We start from the raw sequence: 14,087 nt of genomic DNA, 5'->3' as shown, positions 1-14,087 counted from the left end.
TGTGTCCTCTTCCTTGCCTCCTCTTCCAGAGCTGGAGGAGGTGGAAAGGGGAGGGTTGGAAGAGGAGAGAGGGGGGATTATTTGGTGGAGGTGGTTTGAAAACTGCCTCACGCTCTCATCGTTTCATTAGCGGTGGTAGGAGCATTTCATGGGCAATTAGTGCTAAGCACTAATGGAGGCAGCAGCAGCAGGTAGAAGAAGTCTCTCTGGACTGGCCGTTTTGCAAAGTGAATTTAGCTGAGTGGGAGGTGTTGGATTGACAGCCTTGGACTTCATAGACTGGAGGAAGGGAGAGAATCTTTACCATGGCCTTCCCCAACCTGGTCCCCTGCTGTCACCATGCTGTCAGGCACAGAATGTCCAGAGTGACAAATTAACTCTTCACTTACAAGTTAAGGGAAGGTGTGTTCTGCAGTCCTGCATCTCTCAGGTACTCCCAGGTGTGCACCTGATGAAGCAGTTGCCACAACAGTGAGGCGCTGCCCCTGACCTTGGCTTACATATCTGCTCTATCTGAGCTGTGTGCAAGCAGGCAAAGACTTCATCTGCTCCTCCCACTTCAATCCTCCTCTGGTCCTGGGAGGCAGCAAAGCAGGAGAGATGGAGAAAGGAGGAGGTGGTGGTGTGGAAGTCCTTGACTACACACCTGCCTGACCTATCTTTCCTTTCTCCTGCCCCTGTTCTTCACTCTAGTGATGCGGGTGGCACTGTGGTCTAAACCAGTGAGCCTCTTGGGCTTGCCGATCAGAAGGTCGGCGGTTCGAATCCCCGCGACAGGGTAAGCTCCCGTTGCTCTGTCCCAGCTCCTGCCAACCTAGCAGTTCAAAAGCATACCAGTGCAAGTAGATAAATAGGTACCACTGCGGTGGGAAGGTAAATGGCATTTCCATGAGCTCTGGTTTCTGTCACGGTGTTCTGTTGCGCCAGAAGCAGTTTAGTCATGCTGGCCACATCACCCGGAAAGCTGTCTGTGGACAAATGCCAGCTCCCTTGGCCTGAAGAGAGATGAGATGAGCAACCCCATAGTCTCCTTTGACTAGACTTAACCATCCAGGGGTCCTTTTCCTTTACCTCTTCACTCTCCAACGCCACAGCTTCTCCTGCCTCTGCCTCTTGTCTCCTGGCTGTTACAGGTTCTCCCAAGTGACGCCTTCTATGTCAGTCTCCAACCCTGCTTCTCCTGGTGACTACTCCTTAGTATCCAGTAGGTGCCTGTCATCAGCAGATGTTTCAGACAACAGCCAGCAGCTGTAATCCAAAGCAGCAGGAGAACATCAGGTTGACTTAGAATTTAGTTCCTCTCTATCCAATAGCTTCTGGCGAATTCACCCCACCAACACGGGTGACCTCCCCACGATCCCACTTCTTCAGGAGGTGAGCTGTGGGGGCTACGGCAAGTTCTTCTGATTATCCCAGAAGCCCTCTGCCTCCTAATGCTCACCTTTCAACCTCATTCTGCTTCTCCCCGACATATTTCTCTGCTGCTTCTGGTGGCTGGTGGTGACTCAAGTAGTGGCTATTATAGTTCTGGATATGAGTTGCATCTATGGCTACTAGGCATGGTGCCTTTGCCCTGTCTCCATGGTTGGAGACAATAATACTTCTGAATACCACAGGAGGGAGGTTGCTCTTGTGCTCAGCTTCTGCTTAAGGGCTTCCCACAAGTACCTGGTTGGCCACAGTGAAAATTTGATGCTGGTCTAGATAGGCCATTGGCCTGATCCAGAAAGATCTTACATTCCTATGTCTGTAACTGATGGGATTTGACACCTTGGAGGGCATCAGGTTGGTGAAGGCTGCTCCACAGCATTTTAAAATAAAAGTAAAACATGAATTAAATGCCCCCAATGCTGGCTCTGCTGCAGTTGATAATTAAACAATGAAATACAGTAGAATCCCTTACTACAATCCCACGGCCATTCGAATCCCTGCTTTGCCCCCCGGGCACGTGATTTATTAGCCTTGTTCACTTTTATTATTAAGGACGTGGATGCGACTTGGGAAAGTTTTCTTATCGCTATAATAAATTCCAATTTCCAAAGAGCCGTGCAAATAAATTTGGAAGCCATTACGCACTTCTTTTCTCAGCCAGGCTCCCTCGTAAAAGCCTAAGAAAGTGGGAGATATGGCAGGCGGAAGAAATGGAAACGACAAAAAGCAGGGGTCAGCTCAATCTCGATAGTGCAGAAAGGCGCTTGAGGGGGCAATCCAGCATCCTGGATCTTTCCAGCAATTGCTAATAGCAAAAGCCATGAAACAGAGGAGTTGCATTCTTGCAAGAGTTTCAGCGGGGGGGGGGGGGGGGAACCATGTCAAAAAAATATTAAACTTTGTAAGTTCTGGTCATGTTACAATAGTCATGTGATGTAGGGAGAGAGGGAGAGAGAGAGAGCACTCCTTTAGTCACACTGGGCTTCTGATGCAATGAACCCTCCTCTCCTATAGGGGGTGCACACTCTCCCCATTGTCTGTCTCCCATAAAAGTTAAAGGCCCCCCCAGGGTAGCCTCTTCTAGTCCTGGGAAAAAAATGCTTTTAAAATTAAGGCAACTTTTGTGGGTCATAATTATCTGGGGAGAGGGGATGGCGGATTTTTGCCTCCAGTTATGTAATTGATTTAGGGACGTGGGTGGCGCTGTGGGTAAAAGCCTCAGCGCCTAGGGCTTGCCAATCGAAAGGTCGGCGGTTCGAATCCCCGCGGTGGGGTGCGCTCCCGTTGCTCGGTCCCAGCGCCTGCCAACCTAGCAGTTCGAAAGCACCCCTGGGTGCAAGTAGATAAATAGGGACCGCTTTATAGCAGGAAGGTAAACGGCGTTTCCATGTGCTGCGCTGGCTCACCAGATGCAGCTTTGTCACGCTAGCCATGTGACCCGGAAGTGTCTCCGGACAGCGCTGGCCCCCGGCCTCTTAAGTGAGATGGGCGCACAACCCTAGAGTCTGTCAAGACTGGCCCGTACCTTTACCTTTACCTTTATGTAATTGATTTAAGAGATGCCTTTGACTGAACCCACGATAGTGAAGCAGAACCTCCACACCCAGAAGCACTATACCTGTGAATTGCCAATTAAAGTGGATCAAAAAGCTGGGGAGGGCTGTTAACTTTCATGTATAGCTCAGTTGGTTGGAATGTGGTCTTGATAATGCCAAGGTTGCAGGTTTGTCCCTGTATGGGACAGCTGCATAGTCCTGCATTGCAGGGGGTTGGACTAGATGACCCTCAGGGTCCCTTCCAACTCTATGATTCTATGTCTGCTGTGGCGTCTCTATGAACATCCGGCTGGTTACTGTCATACCAGGACATTGGACCAGATGGAACTTCGATCTGTCCTAGCATGACTCTTGTTATGTTCACCCATTAGAGTCAGAGGAAGTTGTACACTTTCAAGAGTGTACACAAGAGCTTTAATTCAATAAATGATATCAACAGCATCACTGTTCCCCATGTTCCTTTCTCCCTTACAGCTTCCATTTTTGAGCACATTCTCTAGTTTTCCTGACTTGTTCAATATTTTTGCAAATGAAATTCTGGCTTCCGTTTCTTGGCTCCCAAGCTCTAAGTGGAAGAACAAGAGCTGGAAAATGATAAACAGAAGCTATGACTCTGCTCACTGACACCATGCCAGTGCAGGATAAATTTGATTCAGTTCTTGTTCAAAGGCAAACCTACCAATTTTTTGCACTTTTCAAAACTGTGCACAAACTGAAGCAGAGCCCGCTTTCAAAATTTGCAGTTTTCCAGCCAAGTACTATGTTCAGAGATGTATGTACTAGAATAAAGTGTGCATAAAAATGCATATATTGCTGAAAACAAATGACAAAAATGCATTGTGTTATGGAAAATTGTTTGCAAAAATATGTGTGTTAGTCAAAACCATACACATACAATTAGGAGAAATTTGCTGATGAACTTTCATGAGGATTAAAAAACCCCCCAAAGCAAACTGATGTGGAAATATAGATACCTGAAGTTAAGATTGCAAAAATGAGAAGCTGGGAGGAACTGAAGTGGACAGAGACTTGTGCATATCATAGACGGAAGCTTCCCCTCACTGGATCATAGAACTATAGAGTTGGAAGGGACCCCACGAGTCATCTAGTCCAACCCTCTGTAATACAGGAAATGCCTGAGGGTCCATAACCTTGTATCACGTGGCCATAGCACTAAGCTCTGGCACATAAACTGGTCTCTGGGTCAAGTTCCTGCCATCGCTAGCTCCTTCCATCCCTTTGGGTGGTTTACACCTTCCTGGCACAGGTGCCTTTGACATCCCACAGAAGAAGACTGTGACCGCCTTGAGGCGGCCACCACTTCGCTCCTCATCTCTCAGCCCACCTCTATTTATGGTGAGTTATTTACCTAAAGAGACATTTATGGCTTCATAATTAGCAAGACAACGCATGGCCCCGGGAAGCTGGCAACGGCCTGCCTCTTAGCAAGGGAGCAAAAAACCCATCAGTGTCTGAAATGACCCATGACAGCGATTAGATTAGCGCTGTGTGTAGCAGAACCCCCCACCCCCAGCTCAGCGTCCTGCTGGCAAAAGCCTTCCAGGTTTTATGCGGATCGGATTGGGGGAGAACGCACACTTAAATTTGCGCTTCGTTGGGCATCGCTGTAAAAGTGAATTACAGCCACACCATCCCCAGGGGTCTGGGGATAAGAGAGAGGGGAGAAATCCCTCTCCCAGTGCTTCTGGGAAAGCTTTCTGCCTCTCCGGGCCAGTTGATACAGCACCACGTTAATAGCCCACTGAGAGTTGCTCTCTGCCTCCCCAAATGCGATGCATTAAAGAGGAGGCCGCAGAGGGAAAGAGGCAGGGGAGAATTAAGATGCAGAGGAGCAGGGAAAAGTACTGTCAATTGCTCGGTTTCCCAGGAGTTCTTGCTCATGCTCTCACTGGAAGTGGCTACAGGCCCTAGGGACTGTCCTGGATGATGTCTGCTTGGCAGAGAGGACGCTGGAGACTGCTGTGGGCTCAAACTCTAGATCCATAGCATCAGAGGCTATCTCTCTCGCAACCCATCTCCTTTGGCCTTTGGGTCAGCCAAACCCGTCGACCATTTGAGGACTTCCCAAGTGGCAGTGGAATCACCGCAGCCTGTGGAAATGTAAGCCCAAGGCAGTGTAAGTTCCCACAAAATTGAAGACCGAACGGCCCTACATATCCTCCCGTGCCTGATATCCTTCAAAAACCCATTAGCCTTTATGGGGAGCTTGTCTCAATCAAAGAAAGGAATAGCTGGCCGTGCTGCCATTGACAAACCTCCGTTTCACCTCAGACATGTTGGCGAGGCAGTGTGGAGTGCAGCCACAGGGAACCTGTCCTCACAACCCTCGCAGATGGCACCAGGGTCAGGGTCACTTCTGCTCTGCTGAATGTGGGAAGCTCAGGGGGACCCAAAGGATAACCATTTCCCTCCTCTCCTACTATTTCTGGGAGAAACAAAAAATGATAGAATTGTGGAGGTGGAAGGGACCCTGAGAATCATCTAGTCCAATGCCAGTCCATTGCAACCCCGCGCAATGCAGGAATATGCAGCTGCCCCATATGGGGATCAAACCTGCAACCTTGGTGCTGTCAGCACTATGCTCTAACCAACTGATTCCTCCAAAGCAGGGATGACTAACCGCAGCACTGGTGTTTGGAGATGGCCCCCAAGCAATTTTTCTTGGCCCTCCAAGACCCACCCCCCAAAAATCCAAAAAACAAACAAGCAGAGAATATCTACATAGAACCTTAAACTAAAGGAGATGTTATCACAAGATGCCGAGTGGTTATTCAATGTACACGAGAGAGACCGCAAGCAGATATTTCTGCAGGTGCAGGATGTTTTTCAGTTCGACCCCGAGGAAGGCCTTTAATCAATAATTGGCCGAAACACTTTGGTCTGTTTTGACAACAGAATCCTCTTCGCCCCCCCCCCCAGCACCTTGGATGAAATATCCTTTGCTTTTGGACTCTAAGCCCACCCCCATTCTCAATGTAAGCAGTGGTGGTGGGGAGAGCCCTGGGGTGCGTGGAGAAGTTGCAATCTCCCACTCAGTACAGAGCTCTGATGGAGATGCAAACCCACCCACTCTGACAGTTGTCAAGTCGATCATTTGATGAGCAGGAAAGGGTGATAGCCTGTGTGCCTAAGGTGTGTCTGTGTGCCCTCTGTGGGGTGGACACACTCAGATGGATAAGGCTGGATTAAGAACTTGAAAGGGCCTAAACACTGAAAAGATTATGGTACTGCCCTCATATGCAGTTCAAAATAGAAAATGACACAAAACTCACACGTACACTGAAATTAAAATAACTTCTTCCTAGATTTTCTGATTGCAAAATTCTGAAGAGTTAGTTGAAGCTGAATTAACAAAACATTGCTCCAAAACATTGCTTTGATCTGCCCCCGTTACCATTTGCTGATCAGAATGGGACTTCGGGGGTTTGTGTCTAGGATGGGCCTGTGCATTAATTTGTTTCATGTGTGGAGATCAGTGCATGCTGACCAGCACACAGTCTTCACAGTAAGGCTCTATTCTGATGGCATGAGTATCATGACAACCAGTAGATTCTTAACTGCTGCAGCCTTCATCCACCTTGACAGCCGTTATAACATACTGCTTGTTATCGTCCGCCTGTTCTGCCATTGAGGACTTCTTGGATCATTCTTTGTCTAGCTCCTCCCCTTTGACCTTACCGCCTTGGGTGACCCTGCTGGGAGTATGAGACTCTCAATGGCTTCACTCACAAGGCTCATAGGAACGCGCAAGCCCACTCACCACAACAAGGTGATGATCCAGTGACTGAACTCAATGGAATGCATAATGCTGGTGGTCAACAAAAGAGGTTTAAAGACTCTCTCAAGGCAAATCTTAAAAAATGTAGTATAAACACTGACAACTGGGAAACACTGGCCCATGAGTGCTCCTACAGGAGAACAGCCTTTACCAAAGGTGTCATGGGCTTTGAAGAAGCTTGAACTCAGGATGAAAGGGATAAATGCACTAAGAGGAAGGCACACTTGGCAAACCCTCACTATGATCAACTCCCTTCTGGAAACCTATGTCCCCACTGTGGAAGGATATGTGGATCCAGAATTGCCCTCCACAGTCACAGACTCACTGTTAAAACTGTGTTCATGGAAGACAAGCTTACTCGGCTATGAGGTCGATCACCAAAGAAGAAGCTTTGATCTGCATTAGAAGGATGGACCAGCAAAATCTCACTGCATGTGCTTTGAGTGCTTATTTGGAAATCCAGCACTGGTCACACCCACCGCTGGCATGTGGCCCCTGGAAGGATTTTGGGAGGGTGAACACGGCTCTTGGGCCCCAAAAGACCAGCCTCCCCTGCTCTTAAAGCTCTGTTTGGCCATGAGGTAAGGAGGACAGCCACAAAGAAACAGTGAGAAGAAAGTGATGACGTCAGCAAAATCTGACAAGTGCTTTTGTTAATTTTCATCTGCATTTCTCTCTCCCTCTAATTGTAATTAGAATTTCAACCAGGGGGAAAAAACAAAACCCAGAAGGGTCATTTCTGAAATGATATGCAATGCAAGTTCGCCCGCCTCTCTTGAGGGAAAGCCAAGCGGGGGCAGGTTTCCAAACAAAGTCCTTAAGGATGCTGGAAGAAGGAAAATGTGTATGTACAGAAATGCTTGTGCATTTGTAAGTAATCAAGTCGAACCACTTTCTCCTGAGTCACTCAGAAAAATGTCACCGCATCTCGGAACAAGGAATTCAACAGTCCCCCTCCCCACACAAAAAACCACAGCAAAACAAAACCCCAAGGGTGGTGAAGGATAAAAAGGTCCCTCCAGTTCTAAAATAATTTGCTGGAGTCAGTATTTCTGTGCAGAGCGGGATGAGTGCCGCAACCCCAGAGTCATCCGCGACTGGACCTAATGGTCAGGGGTACCTTTACCTTTACCTTTTACCATCCACATTCTGAACCTGGGGCATTCTGCATGCCAAACATGTACACTGCAACTGAGCTCTGTCTTTGCTATGATATTTCTCCTCCCTGCTATAATTGTGTGTAGAACATAGGACAAGCTGCCTCATACCAAGTTAGGCCATTGGTCTATCTAATTCAGTATTGTCTCCACTGATTGGCAGCAAACCTCTAGAGGTTTCGGGAAGGGGACACTCCCAGTTCCACCTGGAGTTGCTGCCAGGGATTGAACCGGGGACCTTCTGCATGCAAAGCAGATGTTCTACCACTGAGCTGCAGCACAGCCCCATTAAACGATGGGGAATGGGTGGCAAGTCATCCTCCAAAAATTCAAAATGGAGAGAGGAGAGACCTCACCTCGGAGGGGATGCTGCCGAGTGATTGGGTTGTGTGCTTCAAATGAGCAAAGTTTGCCACAACTCAAGGAGGGCTCCTTCCACCCTCCCCGCCTCCACCAAGCTTGGCAGTCTCTAGGTACCAAGTTCCTTTGATTTCCCAGAAAACCAATTACTGAACAGCAGATTAGAGAGCTAATAAAATCCCATTATACCATTTTCAGAAAGTAAATCTGATCGGGATGCTGCCAATTTATCCTTGATGGCCCACAAAGAATGCATCCATTCTGGCAGGCATCCTGTTAACAGCTCGAGATGGATGGGGCAAAGGCGCGGACGCGAGGGTAATACGAAACGACAATCCATCCGGCTAATTAGATATCCAAAATAAGCAGGGCCAGAGGAAGGGAGAAGCTCCATTTAGGGATGGCACATAAACCCCATCAGCTTTCACAATGTCTCCAACTTAGGCCACAAAGTACCAGCTCCACAGTGCCTCCTCTCCCCTCCATGACATTGAGTGCAGGGGTGGGGAGCCTCAGGTCCTGGGACCAAATGTGGGCCCTCAGTCCTCTCTCTGTGTCCCTTGGAACTCTCCCCAGGTCAACAACACTCATTTCCAGCCCTGCTTGGCACCCAGTTGTTGTTTCGTTGTTGTTGTTTCTTGCCTTCCTAAGATGTGTCCTTGAACACTGATCATGCCTCTCATTTATCTGGATGGAGGATGGAGAGGGGTGTGTGTAGAAGTGACCCCCTGTACATTAATTGCTGCACCCACTTTTGTTTTTGGCGCCACCAGAATCTGGGGCCCGGTTCTTTGAAGGGCTGCCTCATTTTACAGGTACCCACCCCTGCATTTAGATCAACAGCTGAGCCCCCTCCACAGCTGGTTGCAGTGCTCCCTGGACTGGAGTGGGGAAGACTACATGGTCATTGCTTACCTTTAATATGGGTGATGCTGGAGTGGCAGGCCAGCTGCAGGTGGCTTCTTGCTTGCTGCTCAATTGGATATCATCCAGACTGACCCCCCCCCAACCTATAACAGGTATTTAACAGCCTGCATGTTTCGCCCCAAAGGATCTCTTGCATGGCTTATGGAAATGTAAGCTGGACACAACCTTTTTGTATCTTCAAGGGCTGTGGTCCTGTGTGAGAGCCAGTGTGGTGTAGTGGTTAAGAGCGGTAGATTCGTAATCTGGGGAACCGAGTTCATGTCTCTGCTCCTCCACATGCAGCTGCTGGGTGACCTTGGGCTAGTCACACTTCTCTGAAGCCTCTCAGACCCACTCACCTGACAGAGTGTTTGTTGTGGGGAAGGAAGGGAAAGGAGAATGTTAGCCGCTTTGAGACTCCTTCGGGTAGTGATAAAGCGGGATATCAAATCCAAACTCTTCTTCTTCTCTTCTATCTGTGAGGTAAGAATCTCTAATTGGTCAAACCAGCTTTTTTGTTAAGGTGATGACCTTAGCAGGCCAGTTAAACACCACCATTAACATGTCAAAAGAGTGAGCTCTGTTGCCATAGAGACAAGTGGGTGGGCTTCCTCCCATTTGGTTAGTTGCCATGTTATCCTAGAAGGAAGAACAGTAGGTCTAGAGTGTGTGCATGAGTTTTGGCTGATGCTTCAAGCTGGAGATGCAGAGGCTGGTCTTGCTCTATTCAGGAACCAAAGTGATGGCTTGCAGCTTCCTCGGAAACCTAATGGGGAGGCAGAATCTGCTGGAGTGTTAATGCTGTGAGCCCCTCCTATGCTCAGGTTGTATATATGCGTAAATAAAACCATATATCCTAGAGACACCACAGTCTCCATTGACCTTCATTCCAAGGAGTCACTTGCCACTTGGAGATGTGTACCACAGCATAATTAATATATAGTCACCCTCTGCACCAAACATTTCAAGCACTTTTATAAGCACTTTAAATCATTGCTTCCCCACAAGAATACTGGGAACTGTAGTTTGTTGAAGGTGATGGGAATTGTAGCCTGTAAGTCTCAGCACCTATAACAAACTACAGTTCCAAGGATTGTTTTTTAAGGGGGTGGGAGTGGGAGCCACGACTGTTAAACTGGTAGAAAATCTAAAATGGAGAGTTGGGGGTGGGGTGAAGTCAGTCACTGAGACTTCTGAATTTCAAGAAATTGGCACAGCTCCTTCCAGGTTTGATGTGGGACATCTTGAGAAGAGTCCCTTGAACATAAGGAGAGCCTGCTGGATCAGGCCAAGGGGGCCCACCTAGGCCAGGATCCTGTTCTCATTGAGGCCACCAAGATGCCTGGGGCAAACCCACAAGCGGGGCCCTCTCCCAAGAGAACTCCCTGCTCCTGCAGCTTCCAGAAACTGGCATTCAGAAATATACTGTCTCTGACTGTGGAGGAAGAGCAAAGCCATAATGACATAGATGCCAACCCCCAAGTATGTTGGGATGGGGCTGAGCCCCCCACTCTTGAGGGACCGGGCCTCTCTGAGCCTCCCCACAGTGGTGCTGGGCCTTGCTAGGCAGCCTCCTTCTAATGCGCATGACATCACATGTGTGTGTCACTTGTGTGACGGTGCCAGTGCATCAGGGATGATGGCCTCATCCCCCATGAATGGTTCCAATCCATACAGTGGTACCTCGGGTTACATACGCTTCAGGTTACGTACGTTTCAGGTTACATACGCTTCAGGTTACAGACTCTGCTAACCCAGAAATATTACCTCGGGTTAAGAACTTTGCTTCAGGATGAGAACAGAAATCGTGCAGCGGCAGCAGGAGGCCCCATTATCTAAAGTGGTGCTTCAGGTTAAGAACAGTTTCAGGTTAAGAAAAGACCTCCAGAACGAATTAAGTTCTTAACCCAAGGTACCACTGTACAAGATATACAAGTTGGTGGCCATCACTGCTTCCATAGTTTACCGATGCACTCCATGAAAACGTCATTTCTTTTGTCTGTTCTGAATCTCCCAGTATGTAGCTCCATTGGATGCCAAATGGACAGAAGATACTCAGGATGCCCTCTTCTATCAGACCCACCAAGTATAAAGGCTTCTAGTTTGATCCCCAGAATGTCCCGCTTTTCTTTAGGACGTCCCTATTTTCATCGGAGAAATATCTGAGGGTATAGTAAGGTAAAGGCACCCCTGCCCATTAGGTCCAGTCGTGACCAACTCTGGGGTTGTGGCGCTCATCTCGCTTTATTGGCCTCGGGAGCTGGCATACAGCTTCCGGATAATGTGGCCAGCATGACTAAGCCGCTTCTAGAGAACCAGAGCAGTGCACGGAAATGCCATTTACCTTCCCGCCAGAGCGGTACTTATTTATCTACTTGGACTTTGACGTGCTTTTGAACTGCTAGGTTGGCAGGAGCAGGGACCGAGCAACGGGAGCTCACCCCATTGCAGGGATTCGAACAAGCAAACTTCTGATCGGCAAGTCCTAGGCTCTGTGGTTTAACCCACAGCATCACCCGCATCCCGCTTTTCCTTAGGGCGTCCCTATTTTCATCAGAGAAATATCTGAGGGTATAGTATGATGTCCTGTTTTCATCAGAGAGGTGTTGGAGGGGATTACAGTCATACCTTGGAAGTCAAACGGAATCTGTTCTGGAAGTCCGTTCGACTTCCAAAACGTTCGGAAACCAAAGCGTGGCTTCTGATTGGCTGTAGGAAGCTCCTGTAGCCAATCAGAAGCCACAGAAGCCCCATCAGACGTTCAGCTTCCAAAAATAGTTCGCAAACCGGAACAGTCACTTCCAAGTTTGCAGTGTTTGGGAGCCAAAACGTTCGAGAACTAAACTGTTCAAAAACCAAGGTACAACTGTATCTTCATTTGCACCAAGGAAATGCTGGAGGGTATGGAATAGGCTTTCCCTATTTTCATCTCAGCAATGTTGGAGGCACTGAGGCTCTCTGCAAGTGGTGATGATCCCTGTTTGCCACCCTCACTAGGAGGATTACTTTACAATGTGTTTATTGAAGAAGCTAGCTCTGTTTTATGTAGCGTCTCTGTCCCTGGGTAGAAGCCCCTCTGACCACGGAGCTTGTTCTGGCTGCTAAAGTACGGTGCCGCCAAACTAACAGTGGCTCTCTCAATCAGGGTGGCAGCCGCCAGCCTCCCAGGGACCTATCCTCGCCTCAGCCAGCCACTCCTTGCTTCTGGCTCTCAAGATTCAATAAGAGCGCACGGCTCTGAGCTACCGTCTCCACTTCCACGGGGAGGAGGCTTGCCATCTGCTAACAGAGTCAAGAAATCAAATTAGCGCTGGCTTTACGCTCACTTTCTCCATGACACAAGTATTGGCAGTCAAGGGCTGAGTTCATCAGGGCTCCACACTAATTTCTTATCTTCTCTAAGTGACTCCACACTGCCATCTGATGCAATTTGCCCCTGCGCTGTGGCCGAGGGCTCCAATTTCTGCTTGTTTTACCATCAGTTCCATTAATAGGACATCTCTGTTTTGGGTGGCGCAAGGTGGGGGAGGTAGCAGGGAGAGGCTTTGGAAAAATAAGACCTGGTTGTTGTTCTGTTGGGAGGAGAAGGGCATCAGAATAAACACCATGAGAGGGAAGAAACAAGCTTCCCCAATTTGGTTCACTTGTCTCCACCTGATTTCCAAATAACCAGTTCCTGTAGGCCATTGCCCTTGCAGGGGCTCTGAGTGGAAAGGATGCCTAAGGAATTGGCATATGCCATTAACCTGAGGTTTAGCCCAGGACTATCTAAGGTGGTGGAAGGGAGTGGAAGGGAGAAACCCACATTTTGGAATACTCTTCTATTTGGAAGATGAGAATCCAAGCAAGGAGAAAATTAGCACAACAAGGGCTGCCACCTCTCTCCATTATGTGCTAGTTGCAGGGAGAGGTATTATTGTTGTTGTTAAAAAAGTATTGGAGCATTAAGGAATGTGATCATGACAACATATCATCTATCTATATCTATCTATCTATCATCTATCTATCTATCTATCTATCTATCTATCTATCTCTATCTATATCTATCTATCTATCTATCTATCTATCTATCTATCATCTATCTATCTATCATCTATCTATATCTCTATCTCTATCTATCTATCATCTATCTATCTATCTATCTATCATCTATCATCTATCTATCATCTATCTATCATCTATCTATCTATCTATCTATCTATCTATCTATCTATCTATCATCTATCTATCTATCTATCATCATCATCATCTATCATCTATCTAATCTATCATCTATCTATCATCTATCTATCTATCATCTATCTATCTATCTATCATCTCTATCATCTATCTATCTATCTATCTATCTATCATTTATCTATTTATCTATCTATCATCTATCTATCTATCTATCATCTATCTATCTATCATCTATCTATCTATCATCTATCTATCTATCTATCATCTATCTATCTATCTCTATCTATCATCTATCTATCTATATCTATCTATCTATCTATCTATCTATCTATCTATCTATCTATCATCTATCTATCTATCTCTATCATCTATCTATCTATCATCTATAATCTATCATCTATCTATCTATCATCTATCTATCATCTATCTATCTATCTATCTATCTATCATCTATCTATCTATCTATCTATCATCTATCTATCTATCTATCTATCTATCTATCTATCTATCTATCTATCTATCATCTATATCTATCTATCTATCCATCTATCATCTATCTGCATGCTGTTTTTCAGGCCCATGGCCTCCTCCTCCTCTCTGTAACAGGGTAATAAGAATTTATTTTTTATTTTTTAAATGCAGTCAGAACTGAATCCAGTCTATCACTCTAGGATTTTACTGGCTCATTCTGCTTTTCCT

This window comes from Podarcis muralis, chromosome 15 (assembly GCF_964188315.1).
Source record: "Podarcis muralis chromosome 15, rPodMur119.hap1.1, whole genome shotgun sequence".
Classification (NCBI taxonomy): domain Eukaryota; kingdom Metazoa; phylum Chordata; class Lepidosauria; order Squamata; family Lacertidae; genus Podarcis; species Podarcis muralis.
The sequence above is the reverse complement of the archived record's forward strand: the minus strand, read 5'-3'. Positions refer to the sequence as shown.